At 37.5% G+C, this 15,306-nt stretch overlaps 1 protein-coding gene across 1 annotated transcript in view; it reads right to left on the bottom strand.

Annotated features, from left to right (window-relative positions):
- The window catches only part of FREM3 (FRAS1 related extracellular matrix 3), a 74,998-nt gene that overhangs the window by 41,111 nt on the left and 18,581 nt on the right, over positions 1-15,306 (bottom strand). The window lies entirely within an intron of this gene.

Below are 15,306 nucleotides of genomic sequence, written 5' to 3'. Positions count from 1 at the left end.
GCAGGCAATATGTAGTGTCACATAAGGAAGATATCATATCATGAATTATATATTGATTGATTGTGCAAAAATATTTGGAAATTGTGACTAAGCTTCTATTCTTTGCTTTCAGGAAAATAATTTCTTAAAAACAGCACTTATTTTGTATTACATGAAGGAAAACTGAAAAAAATAAAATTATGAATGTAATGTTATTTAAAATGTACAAAGCCAACAAAATTTAGGTTGTAATTTTCTTCTGTTTTGGAAAATTAACTCTTTAGAAGTATTCTGTAAAATTCTTATGTGATCTGGCACATCCCCTGTTTCCACACAACAAAGGTAATCAAATAACAACTGGCCTTGAAGCCATAAGCTTCCAGCTCATTAATTATTTTTTCTAGCAAAATTAGGCCTTATGCTGCATGCAGCATGCTTTGTAGTACAAGATTATAACATCTAATTTCAGAAAGTTTTCATTGCTTATAGATAATTGACAAGGTATAAACAAGATAAGAATAGACAAGAAAAAATTTGCTCACATCAAGGACTAATAAGACCCTGTCCTCCATTTGTCTGATAATTTTCCACATAATGAACAGAAATTTGCAAAAAAGGAGTACTTCGGGTATTTAAGAAGCCTCTACTTACTGAAACAGACAATTTAATAAAATAGAAAATTGTATCCTGCTAGCATTTTGTTTTGGTTTTTTGTGTTAAAAATTATGTTTGTTAATATTTTTCTTTTAAAATAAAAATCACATTTTGCTCTATAATTATGTACTTCTGTTACAGAAGGGTGACAACATGAGATCAACTGACTAATTCAGCACTGGATAAAAAAAGCACTGAAACTTTTGGATTAAAGGATCTAATGCTCTGCTAGTGCCCGGCTGACATCTAATCAAAATCATCACATAATTCTCATTCGCTTTAATGTTGCAAATTCTTATACTAACATTTTCTCTGTGGGAGTTGCCTCAGGCTCTTAAAAAGCGTAGGGCAAAGTCCAGCACAGGATTCTCCTGCTAACTGGAAGCAACTCTAGATTATACATTGTGAGTAATTCCAGTAATTAGTGAGGTTACAGCTGTGTAAAACCTATGAGCCTGGAATCAATTTTAAGATGTTTTAAGGAGTTACAACTTGGAATTAATTGTGCTTTCGAACAAAAAATGCAAGTCATTCAGCAACATTGTGAAAAAAGCATTGAAAAAAACAGATTTCCGAAAAATCGCCTTAGTTGCAAGCTGAAGCCTAAACCTATCTACCAACTGGAGTATTTTTAAAAAACTCTATTTAGCTGTTTGGCTGCTGCTTTGGCTGACACTCTATTGCTGCTGGAAAAAAGACCTCTGAAAGCATAATTCACATGTGCTTCTTGGTGACTGCTCCCTTATAGAAAATAGAAAGGCTTCTTTTTATCCTGGAAACATCCCAACAAATGACACTATTTCTGCTGAAAAAATGCTTTTCAGCATCATCATTATATTTCTGCTAGACATCTTTCCTGGTGGCTGTTTGTTTCAGAGTCTTCATTTTGTGACAGACTTCAGTGTTTTGGGTTGGGTTTTTTTTCCCATTTTTTACAAATAAGACTGAACACAGTGTGCTCCAAATTAACAAAGACTTATCAGCTTAGTAACAAAGGACTGGAAACAAAGGGAAACTCTGACTTACGGCTAGATCAAAACCAACACCAACTTTAATTCAATAATAAATTCATTATAAACCCACCCATTTTCTACTAGTCAACAACTGCAGTCAAAAGCTAGCTCTCAAGTGTGAAATTACTGGCGAACTGCTATATAGATCTATACAGAGTTAAAACCCAGATGTGATGGGACCACCTGCACACTTCTTTCCAGTCACAAGTACCAACATCTCTGTCGTCCGTTTGCACTGCAAAGCCCTCCTACATACATAGAAAACACATAGAGCCTCCTCCTCCATACACACAAAACACACTTATATCTGTAGGTAAATACACTATTATATATGGCTGTTCAGCAAAGACATATTCATCATTCTTCAGGTATTCTACAGATATTTTCTTTTGGAAATGTCTGCTCCTATTGCCAGAGACGGACGGGTTTTAGGAAGGTTAATCTGCAATAAAACTATCCCCAGACTATTTAGTTTCAACATAACGTTGCTGGTTGCTGAAAAACTACAGTAAAACACCTCCCAAACCGTTACCCTTAGTGTGCAGTAGATGTAAAAAACCATACCGTTGGGAAACACTGTTGGGGAAAAAAAGCGTATTGCATATGTTCACCTATAGCATTGGCAATCTCAGCACACTGAGTATGACAGGATCCGGCGACTGACTGCTGGAGCTGATGATACAAAGCAGCCGCCATGAATCGTTAGAAAGTGTCTTTTGCTTTCATCATCACTAGGAAAGATCAGAGAGCAAGACAGCTAAAGATACACATCACGGTATGTATATCACATCCAACTGAACTCAATACCTGGCTTTTTGTGAAGTCCTACATTAAACAAAACGATCCCAAAAGCAGACCCCAAACACTCTGTAGGCTTAAAGTAGGCTCAAAGTGGACTCATATAATTTCCCATTACTGGGAATATCACAGAACTCAGCATCCTCGAAGATAAATGTCTGGAACACCCTTTGGCCCTGTCTTTTAATATGCAAATAGCAAAATACCCATTCATACTCCTAGACAATTTTTTCCCCTTCCCAAACAGACATCTCATTTGGTAGGTGCACTTCCAACAGCAGGTTCCCAACCTTGGGCTGCTTAAGTTCAGTGAAAATCAGGATAGCTGAGGAACTTGTACTATGCACAATACTAATGCGAAGTTCAACACTTGTTTATCCCCTCACCACCTCTTCAACCATTCCTTATTTCAGAACCAAGAAAAGGCTAGAGCAGGAGGTGGTTAAATTTTTAAGGTAATACATTTTCTGTAGTTTTTAAGAGAAAATGAAGTGTAGTCTAAGGAATCCATTCTTTATGTCGAGGATTTAGTCCTTTTACTTTAAAAATAACAAACAAGAGAACTTTATTCTGTAAAGCGTGTTCCAAATATATGCTTAAATATCTCTGTTTTCTAACTAAACCACAAATTCATTAGATTACTTGCATATGCATCAGAAGCTGTAAAATCTTGCAGCTTCCCATTTTGCAATTTTTAGGAAGAATATATATGTGGGGCAATTGCTGGAAAAATTAAGCATTCATATTAAGTATTTTACATTTGCATTTTTCAGAGAAACAGAGAACACCGAAAATGACAACAAACCATATCTTACAAACAGGCCAGTATGAAATTAGGTGGTTACCAGTTCTACAGTTACGATAAACAGAGGTACTCCAACAAGATATTATAATTAATAAGGCCCCTAACTCTTTCACTACACAGTCCATCAGCCTTTTCCTGGCCAAAATGGGAAGCCTTCAAGGGATGTCTCATACCATCAGCTTCATAAATCTAACAAAGCCAGAACTGTTTTTCTCTTGTCAAAGAAAATTTCATAAAAACCTCCCAAGCTTCATAAGAGAGAGCCCACCATTTTCAGTGTTTTCCTAAAAATACTCTCCTAGTTACTGCTTTCTTGGTTTTATTACCCCTAAAAGCAAGGGTTGATGTCATGCCAAGTGTTATTAGATCTTGGGGAAAAAGACTAATTTAATACAAGGAGGTAAAAGTTGGCCGTGTGCTTGGCACATGGGTCCTACACACTAGGAAACATAGATTTTCTTTCTGTAACCCTCACAGACAGCACAAATATATATTCAGCAGTTCTAAATTAGTAAAGCATAGTACATTAATAACCAAATGGCAGGACACTCCTCCTTTTTGCTCTGGTGAAAAGTCCATCCGACCACCATCTCAGACTTTGGTTTAGCTTGGGTGGTTGGCAGTGTTTCTATCAATTCCTTCAAGTGAAGTCACGTTTCTTTACAACAGCTGCTCTGGGGATGCAAGCATATTCGCCCTTGGCTTTGTTTTGCTGGATAGCTAAAACTTACTGAAAGGGATCAGAAAGATAGAAAGCAGTTCAGGAGAATAAACAGTGAAGGAAATAAAAGGAAGGAAAAGTTGGAGAAGCACAGAAAGAAGAAAGAACAAAACCCACCAGCTCAGAAAAAGAAAGTAAATATACATGTGTATGAAAGGGAGAGAGTTCCAAATGTCAGAAAACTTAAAAAGGGAGACGAGAGGGAGGGGAAAATCTGAATTAATTTGTAACTTTAGCTAAAAAATTAAGGGGTGGCAAAGTCACAAATGGGCACTCATCCCCCTACCACCCAAAAATCTTCAAAAATTCTTGGGCAAGGGACAGATAGCAGGTCAGGAAAGGTAGAGTTTGTTGGGAACTAGGCAGTTTTTGTTTATGTCTTTATTTTGAACAGAATTAATCTTGTACTATGGCTCAAGGAATTATTTTTTTAGAGAAGTCATGCTCCAAGAAACTAAAAAAAAAAAAAACCACCACAAAAAAAACCAGAAAAACCTCAGATATCTCATTTTCCCTGCATTTACATAGATGCACTTAGAAGGGGTTTTGGTCTTTTTGTTGTTGTTGTTTGGTGGGTTTTTCTTTGTGTGTACCACAATATCAGGCTGTATTGTAATGAGTGAATATTCTCAGTCTGGTATTTGTAATGAGCAAACATTCTGGCTCAGAAGGAACAAGTGGCTGTTCTGATCAGATCCGCTAAAACAGCTGCCATTAATCCCTAATCTTCTTTTATCTTCCTTCTTTGCTGGCGTGCACAGAAGGTCTAACATGCTACTCAGACAAGCAGCAGGCAGGCATACTACTAGACTCAAGAAAACTTTGTTCTCACAAAAATATTTTCCAAGAAACTTTAAATAAATAGCCAGCAATAACCTCAGACTGAAAATTCAGAAATGGACTTACTGTTCCTAAAAATAATTTTTTTTTTAATTCTAGAAATTGTTTCTATAAAATTAATACTGTAAGCACAAATTGCAAAATTAGAAGATGTAAAAAAGGATTAATTCTTTGTCTTTACTTTTGATATAATTAGTAGATTTTCTTCTCCTGAATGTCTCAAGAGCTGAAATAAAGGCATAGGCTATCAACCTAGAAAAAACCATTTTTTTCAGGAAAAAGTCATCTTCCTTGGCCTACTCTAAGCAGTTACTTTTATCTGAGCTAAAGGAAAATCTAAAGAAACACCAAATTATTGGTGAAATGGCTTTCTAAAGAAATGTATCACTCTGGTCTCCCAAATACCTTAAGTCTGATTATAACATAAATTCCACTTTAAGGATAAGCCAGCATTTCACAAGACCTTAAAGTTGACTTTGAAGAACAAACAAATGAAAACAAAGAGTAAGCAAGTCATAAAATAACTTTTTTTAAAAATATCTAAATACAAAGTGCAGAATACATGTCAAAAGTGGCTGCTATATAGTATCACATTTTTTCTTTAAGTGTATGCAAGTCAAAAATAGGAAAAAATTGTAGGTGTTGGAAAAGAGCAAAATTAGCTGACAGAAAAATACACCTGATCATTTTGAGTGCACAAATCTAAAACAATGGCACCATGCTATAGTCAAGACTTTTACATGGCCTTTAAATCAGTATTTAATAGGTGTTTTACAATTCATGCCTGATTTCAGTTATCATCAAGAAATTTTGAGGCCTTAATGAATCTACATAAAGCTGCTTATACTCAAGATTTTTCTTCCTGTTTGATGTGGTTGGACGGGGGGGTTAAAGGAACAGGCACACCATTGTTCATATTCCATTGGAGCCACGTTCATTATTGCAGCTTGTGGTGGAGGGCGGGCATGCACAGGTTGAATTACCTTGTCTTCTGCTTTTAAATCTAGCCCAATTACGAGGATTTAATCTTTTCATCCTCCCGAATTCCAAGAGACCTGGAAGTTGACTAAAAGATTTGTAATTTGAGAATGATAAGCCAGTGCTACAGTGAAACATGAGGCGAGCCTGTGCAGCAGGAGACCAAAAGCCATAACCCACCTTTGCCTTCGCTTGCCCACCCTTCCCCACTCCCGCTCCAGGACGGGAGGGTTGCAGGGTGTTGTCGATATAACAAAAACTACATGCATTTTATAAAAAAAAAAAAAAAAAAACAAGCTGATCATCTGCCATATTCTTGACCAGGAAAAAGCGTTACTTCATTTGTGACTCCAGTGTTTTTACTCGTGTTCTTTGCCTTAGTAGCTTTGCTTTAGCCTGTTTTTATCATCAATTAGTAATCTTTACCCCGACCCAGTCATCCTCCACCTAAATCAAGTATTGTATCCTTCTGTTAAAATTTGTCATTTACACTATATTTTTATAGTCTTTCTCTTTCTGGAAGCTATTAACTCACGAGAAAAAATGTTCTTAAAGCCTCACAATAACATGCTTTGCTGCACTACGTGACTGTACTAAAACTATTTATCCGGTGGAAGTGATCACAACACTGTTCATCCATGCCAGCGTAGCTCACTGGAACACGTGAAAAGCCATGCCCCAATTTGCTGTAAGCATTAGCGTGGAGGAACATGGTTTAGCCTGCGTGGCTGGGAAGGTGCTTCCACCAAACTAGGCCTTCCCAATTCTTGGAGTTTTTCTGATATATTAACACACTGCAAGAGATCAGATGGTAAAAGCAGCTCTCAAACAAACTTACTGCTGCTCCGGAGACTGTAAATGTTTTCAGGTATAGGAGCTCATGAGAAGCCCAAGAATTTTTGTTCTGGCAAAAGGGAACTTGGTATTTGCAAAAAAACATCATCACTGCATTTCTAAATAAACCGTTTTTTGTTGGTAAACGGGAGTTGCGTTTAATAGTACAATTAGGAGAAAAATAAGGAGAAAAGACATTTTATACCACAGGCTTGTCTAATTTTTGCCTGTTTTTCTAACAGCCTCAGTCATAGATAACTGCAGTCTAGCCATGACACATTCTATTTAGAAACATTCCTCTTTTTAGAAAGAGATGGAAAATTTAAAAGTGGAGGGTTCAAGAAGGGGAGATGGGGCAGGGACTGAGACAGAGCTACTGTAGAAGGATTTGTGCTGACACATCCTTACCACCATCCAAGGAATCTCCAGTTGTTCCTGAGAGCAACTTTATATCATTACAGAGATACAACAAAATTTATTAGAGGTCATCCACATACATAGTCTTACATACTCCGCTTGTTATGAGTTAAGTCTAACTCCTACTCCTCATTTAACTTAAGAACAAATTAATCTTCCTCATGTAACCAGGCAGCTCAAACAAAAATAAACTACCCTGAAATCAGGCCTATGGTCCAACAAAGATATATACAAGACAGATGGGAAATAAGAGTTTGCTACTATTATTTCACAAAAGTCTCTTGGTCTGGAAAGACTCAGAGGTAAAAAGAGAAAGGAGAGAAAAAAAAAGACAGAATAAAGGAACATCAGAATAGTGAAGTTAGCAACAACAACAAAAAATTTAAAACCTGGAACGCGCCCCTGAGGGAAGCTAAGAGTGAGCTCTTCAGTAATTTTTCACATTAATTTGAACAAGTAGAAAAATGAATTTTTGGCTAACCAGTTCTGTGTCAGAAAAAAATCTTCATCAAAAAAAGGAACTGAAAAACTTCCATGTCACTTGTTTGCTCTAGATGGTTCTCAGATTTTTATTATGCAGAAGATTATTAAGGAAGTACACTGTCTGCAGAAAGTGATGAGTGTTCCTTGAAAAATGTTTGTAGGTAAAGCTAATACTAACATCTCTGCTTTTCTGGACTGTATTTGGCCTGAAAGAAGTCATGGTAACTGTGGGAATTTGCTCTTCCACCACCATCCTTTTTTTGTATTAATTACATTAAAAACTACATTCCAAGGAATCATCTCCATTTCCACATTTAGGTTAATTACAGAAACTACCTGCCACTGTAGAAGCAACATCAACCCATTCATTTAATTAGGCAGTCTAAATTGTGTAGTATTCAGTTTACAAGCTATCCATACACTCCAGACTATTTTACCAGAGAATTCTACCAGAGCTTCACAATAACAAACACATTCAAGAATCCTGCAAGCCATATGAACTGATAAACCAGCAAAACTTATGTGATAAATTCTTCATTAGAAATTTCCTTACCCAGTCATCGTCTTACACATACTTAAGATCTGTCTGGGCTTTGATCCTAATCCAGCCTAATACATCTGATCTAATTTAGGCTTCCTCAGCATCAGTTGTTTCAAACAGCTATCAATCCATTTGCAAGCTGTCATGTCTGATTACCTATACAAATGATTTGCCAAATCGCTAAAATACCACAAGAACAATATACAGAATACGATTTTTAACAATGATCCTTTTATCATGAGAATATAAGTGCCTTACAGACTCTACTATAAGCTTTTGAAAGGGCAGTATGATAAACGTGCTTTATGGATGGTAGTACAGTGCAGCCAAGGGAAATTAATACAGGAAGTAACAAACCATAAATGAATGTAGAAAGACTGATCACCAGGCTCCACAGACCTGTCTAAACTCTGGAGAGGTGCCAAGAGGTACCACAGAAACATAAGATATGTTTCTTTCATGCTTCAGAGGCCTTCCCTTTTACTCCCTTATGAAATGCCTGCTCAGTCTTAAAGATCACTGCCACATGGCTATTTTGCAGAGCCATAGTAAGACCAGTAGATGAGGACGGATGACGACAAAAAGGTTTCCTGAACCCTCCAGCCACTTGACGTTCGCTGAAGTTCCACAACACGGTAATGACCTGGAGCCTCTCCAGGAACCTCACAGAAATCAGTATTTGTCTAACAAGGATCAGCATTACAAGAAGAGATGACTGCCTTTGCCTCCCTTTCTCTTGATTTTCTGCCGCTCTAACTCTGTGACAGTCTTGATTTCTTCACACATGAAGGCTGCTTGCCCATACACCCTGTCCTTTGATAACCTCAAAAGGGAGTGCCAGCTGGATTGCCTGAAGAAGTATGCTTGTTGTGTTTCAAGAGAATGTTCATTTTTTATATAATTATATTTTGCAGACAATAAAGAGAAGCACTAGAACACTGTGAAAGGTGCTCATGTTATCACACTTGGCCAGGACATTCTCTTAGGCAGGACTGCATAAAGGAAGGTAAAGCAGGTACCCAAAACAGAAGTGAAAGCTTCTGAATACAACCTTGCTCACTTCTACTCACAGAGCTCATGAAGCAGGTAAGTTGTCCTTGGCAAGAGCTTCATCATTACTGACACGCTGTATCACAATAAAGAAAGCTTGGTAGCAATTTCATGACATGGCAAATGAGTGATGCCAATGCCATGTAGTCATGGAGCAGGTTGAAATCAGGAGATAAGTGCTAAAAATCTAAGAGCCAAGCCGCACAAGAAGAAAAATTGATGACCAAGTGCCATGGTTTAACCCCAGCCAGCAAATAAACCCCACACACCCGCTCACTCACCCCCCTGCTCCGGTAGGATGGGGGAGAGAATTGGGAGGGCACAAGTAGGAAAACTCACGGGTTGAGATAAAAACAGTTTAATAGTTGAAATAAAACAAAGTAGAACAGTAATAATAACAATGAGAACAACAACACTAGCAGAATATACAAAGCAGGCAATGCACAATGCAACTGCTCACCAACTGCGTGTCACGAACAGGGGGGGGCGGGGGCGAGCCCACCCCCACCTCCACCCCTAGGTTTTATACTGAGCATGACGTCACATGGTATAGAATACCCCATTGGCCAGCTGGGTCAACCACCCTGGCTGTGCTCCCCCCCTACAGCTTCCCCTGCATGTGGCAGGGGTGCATGCAACGCCGAAAAGAGAAACAAAAAGTCCCCGGTGCAAGCACCACTCAGCAACAACCAAAGCATCAATGGGCCATCCACGCTCCTCTCATACCAAACCCAAAACACAGCACACCCCCCAAGCTACTGGGAAGAAAGTTTACTGTCCCAGCTGGAATCAGGACACTGAGTTATTGAATGTGGTACACAAAGAGAAGAATGATATCTTCTATCTATGGATGTACTGATTTGGCAAGTATTTCCTTTATGCTAATCCTTGAATCTGCAGAAAAGATCACAACCTAATTAAGTAACTGCAGACAGATTAACTGGTGCACATTTGTTTTTTTAAAATACCCTTTAAACTTCTGTCCTAGAAACTACATTACTCGGCAAAGAAAATCTTTGGATCTGGTCTTAAATTATCCCTTAGCCCTTTTGCTAAGATGAACTGAATCCAAAAGGAATCTCTAAGGAATCTGTCAGTAACAGGCTAGGGTATCAGCTGAACTTGCAGTCCCTTCCCAACAGCTCGGTCACTGCCTATGACTGTGCTAGCATATAACAATTTGACCAAATTTAATAAAAGGTATAGTCATGTGTTCCAGTCATGATAGCTATGATGAACTGACTATGCATTATAATCTTACAGAACATAAAAATTAAAAATTTACTACCTGGATTAGACCTGATTTTCAGGTAGACTATTATTGTTTGAACTGCCTGATTACATGAAGAAGCTTAATTTGTTCACTATGCTGAGACAAGATCAAAGTGACGTAGACAGATATATACAGCTGAGTGCATATACATGACAATCTCAAAAAAAGCTGGTTTTTGTGTGGTTGTTCTTCAAACGATACTCATCACACAGTTACAAATGCAATCCCTGTCTTGGAGAACAACAATTCTTTGAATCTCTCTGGCTCCTTTAGGAGAAAACAGGAGAAAAGATGAATGGATGCATTCATTCTATCCAATACTCCTGCATACTCCATCCTGAACAAAATATAATTTCAGTTATGCAGTTACATGGTCAGTGCCAAAATGCATTACATTTCATAACTGTCAAATTAAGCAGAGAGGAAAGATATATTACCAAGTTTACCATTCTCTGTGCAAAAATAACATCATGACTGACAACACACATGTTCAACACACAAAGGATGCAATTACCTTATGCGAATTGTAACTCAGAAGTGCAGAGCTTTCATTATAAACAAAGCCTCTACATTTTCCAAAAGGTAACTTTCCACGTGAGCTAACATGAGATAAGACTACCCATCCATAATGCAAATGGTAGCTTTAATCATAAATTAAGTTCCTCCCCTGAATCAATGCTCTTTTGCAACATACTTTGACATGTTTGGCATTTCAGGTCCCTGAAGAAGTTGAGGCTTCACAGTGAGACCTTGGAGATGTTGTAAATCAAGGACCAGTGCAAGAGATTTATGTTATAGTTTGACCTGTAAAGTGTTCCACAGCAAGAGGTAGCTGACTGATCCGTTTGAATCTGCAGGGTTCATAAACACGATGGTTGTCTTGGGAAGTTATGGCCTTCATAATTCCCCAAATTACATCAACATGTCAAAACTAGGCAACACAGTTGATACTACAGGCAGTCATTAGGGAAGGCTTCTTAAAGTGCCATACTAGGTAGAGGCTGAACAACAGACAGTACCTTTGAGAAGTGAGAAAGAGCTTTGCCATCTGGGAATGATAAGAATATATTATTCATTTCTTACCTGCAATCACAAAGAAATGTCATAAACCTCTATAACATCAGGAAAAGCAGCTGCCTAACTTCAGAGGTATTTCTTTCCTAGATAAGGCTAATGTGATTGTTGCTGACCTCTGGAGCCATTTCCCGCCTAACAAAGCGAAAGACACACTGGGTAAGAAGGGCACAAGCCCGAGTAATGGACAGGAACACGGCTGACCTTGGAAAGTTCGGTCTCGTCACTGGCGCCAATTAAGTTCGAATGACATATGAGAAGTCAAACACCGTAAGAAGTATTTTCCTGGTCACAGCATTGGAAGTAGAAAATCCTGCACTCCTCCTCCCCATCCTGGCAATGATCAGCCAGCCGGGACAGGGCAGTGCAGGCCCTGCCTTAGGAAGAGCACAATGGCTCTTCCCTTTGTCTACACAGAAGATGAAGCTAACAAGGGAGAAATTTGGAACCGCCTTCATCAAGATAAGTGCTACCAATGCAGTGGCTGTGCCCCTCATGAGTTTGGAGACTCAGAGACTTGCCTCTTGGGACACAACCTCCTTATAAACTCCTTTGGAAGATACTGCTTTGGAGCAACATCTGGTCTGCATACTCTATCCATTAAAGTACCTTCACTTAATTTTTTACAGATGAATAACAATACTGAAATGCATTTTCTAGTGTTTCAGATTAGCTGACTTCTAAGAACTATAACAGGCTGAAACGAATGGAAAATACTAGACTCGGATATCAAAGAGGTTAGTGCTGAGAAGCTCTGTGCTGATACTGACAACGAACTTCAAGAAAATTTAGGTGAAAACAGATAACAAGTTTGCAACTTGTCGCTATTTCAATTTCCATTTTGCATAATTCAGCTTGAGTTCCAAACATCTGAAACTGAATCCCATAGTACCCTAAAAACATTTTGAGTACTATAGGAGATGCATGTTGAAAGCACAAATACATTTGTGTTCTGTTTGAGACAGGCATATTATACGGAACAGGTTTATACATTCTTTTTCCTTCCCCTAACTTTTGGATAGTGACAGAGAAAGGAATAACCACACTTTCCTGAATGTATCACACATGTAAATGGCATGATCAATACCCAATAGAAAAGCACATAAAAATACATTAAGTTAATTAGCTCTACGTTATTTATAAATACCTTCTGGATTCAGATTTTGCACTTTGAAACTACACTTCAATTCCTAATTGCTCATCTATGTATTCAGATGATTCACCAGATGTTAAGCGGAATCTCTGCCCCTCTAATTACAAGAGGTTAAACTAGAAGCCATTTCATACCATTTTGAATGCACGTTTAATCCTCATGCTTAAAATTCCGATCACTGACAACACTTATGGAACAGAAATATTTTCCTTTTAATAATACTTTAAAGAAAATTACCTACTTATGCTGTCAAAGACATTAGAAAGACAAATCACAGACCCATGTGAACCCTGAACACAGAGACAGTAGTTGAATTTATTTTTGCAGCGCTTACTGATACATAACATAGGAAAAAAAGGAATGATGTAAAGAGGAATTGCTAAAGGACATGTAGAAGAAAAAAAATCTGAGATTTGAAAGAATCAGAGGAGGACAGAAGACTGCCCAAGGCATGTCAGGTCTTCAGGAAGAACATCATGGTCCATCAAGTCATCAACTTCAGCAGCACTAGAAAATGACATCCTTTTATTAAGTATGTCCTGTTCTGGAAAACAATCCTCCTTAAGTGATAGATTTGAGAAATATTTACTCAGTATTTTTGGGGGAAATTAAATCCAATATTACCAAAGATGTCAGGTAAGCAGACAAAAAGAAACTAACTTTATCTATTGTCAGCTCTCCTAAAAAGAAAAATCTTACCATGCCATCCAGGAAGAACTTATCTGCTGCCACACAATACAACATCAGTTGACTGGGGTAACTGTGTTTTGCTTTAGTTTCCATTCAACTTCTGTTACTGTTTTGAAGCAATGACAAATATGTCAAGTGCCTGATACACAAAAACCTTCCTGATATGTTTTATATATCTCATAACAACAGATTGAATACATCAGAGACTAAAACATGCACATGCCTGTTTATCCATACACATTCAAGCAAAATCCAAAGAATTCTATTATCTCATGTTATAGTTACAACAAAACTTCTGTGGAACACATAGAACTCATTGGTATTGGGAAAGGAAAGCAAATGCATAAATTTAATTTAAAAAACAAAAAAGATGGTCTAAAGATAGGTTAATTTCAACAGTAAGTCATAAAAGCTCCTAAACGTCTATTAATGTTATCTTTTAAATCTCTCAGACTAAAATTGTCAAATGAAGATGTAAACAGATTGAGACATGAAGAAATTCTAATCAGTGTCCATAGACAAATCACCAGAAACAGCCATCCCATAGACTCCTCCTTTCATATAATTTTCCTTCTTTCTCCCTCCTTTGTGGAAATAAAGTTTAATTTACCTATTAAAAGAAAATCAAACCACACAACTCAATGATAATAAGTCTTTTGCTGCTACTACTATTTAATTGCATTCTTAATATATGCAGTTTAGTGCTCTTTTTTTGCACACCTTATCCAAGAACATGCCACCATGGTAGGTGACGCCTTAGGTTCACCAACTTTCCAGCTGCTTTGCACCATCTGAGCAGCTTTGTGTAGATGGAAGCAGCTTACTGAGGACCTGTGCTGTTGCTCCTGTTTAGAAAAGGTTACAGTCTATGACACCTAATCAAAGCTCACTGGATTTTTTTGAAAGACTTCCACTGACTTCAAAAAGTTTTTATCAGGCTCCTAGATGAGAAGGGACATGAAGACAGAGATAGAAAAAAGTGAAGGATTAAAATAAAATTGTAAATCATATTGCATAGCAAAAGCATCGCTTTATCCTTTTTAAAGTATACTTAAAAATTTATGTATATACCATTCATTGGGTTCTTTATCACCAGGTTAAATGAAAAGCAGACTTGTGGGTTGTTCAACGACAAAAGTTAAATCTATGCAGAGTTGACTGGAAGGGCCATTGGGCTACCATGGGTGATAAATGTATTTGCTAAGGAAAAAGGAAAAACTACTTTTTTTTTTTTTATAATCTGCTTACAGAAAGTACGAGAGATTACTGTGGCTTTCGAAGGGCAAGATGTAGGTTTCAGTGCAATTACTATACAAACAAGAAGATAACAATATATTTCCATTAAGAATTCATTTTATCCTAAGCTTTAGTCCAGTGAAAAGATACCAGCAAGGAATTATTTAATACACATGATTTTGAAAAGTTAACACAGATTTCTCTGTACTCTGTTTTGCATGATTAAAAACAAGTACTCAGCCATGAAATCCTCTATGTACAAAGAAATGTGCCTTAAACCTTGCTTCTACGTACAAAGAATTGTGCCTTAAACCCTGCCAATTTCCTGTGCATTTGTTGTTTAGTTTTTCTATGGTGTACTCTTAAGACATTTTTAAATGAATAGTTTCCTTTCCTATTAACATGTCTCTTTACAGGTGCATATGCTGGCATTAATGTTTAAATATTTAACTTTAAACAAGCATGAAAATGTTTTTGACAAATGAAATAGTAGTGTTCAGAAGCAGTTCTCAGTGTGTGCCTTTAAACATGCATAATAGGGTGGCCAGATGAAGACCAATGAAGGCAAAAGCACAGTTGCCCTGCTTGCCCCGACAATTATCTCGGGCACTATGAGAATGGAGCTGTGCAGCAGATACCAGCTACTTAACAAATTACAGATTTCACACTATTCACTATGTTCAGTGCAAACACCCTGGGGGAATTTTAGTTTTATTTGAATCCCAGTATGTAATGTAACCACTGCATTGACAAGAAAATAGTGTGAA

The sequence above is a fragment of the Calonectris borealis genome, chromosome 4 (assembly GCF_964195595.1).
Source record: "Calonectris borealis chromosome 4, bCalBor7.hap1.2, whole genome shotgun sequence".
NCBI lineage: Eukaryota > Metazoa > Chordata > Aves > Procellariiformes > Procellariidae > Calonectris > Calonectris borealis.
This window is presented reverse-complemented; position numbering and strand designations above follow the sequence as displayed.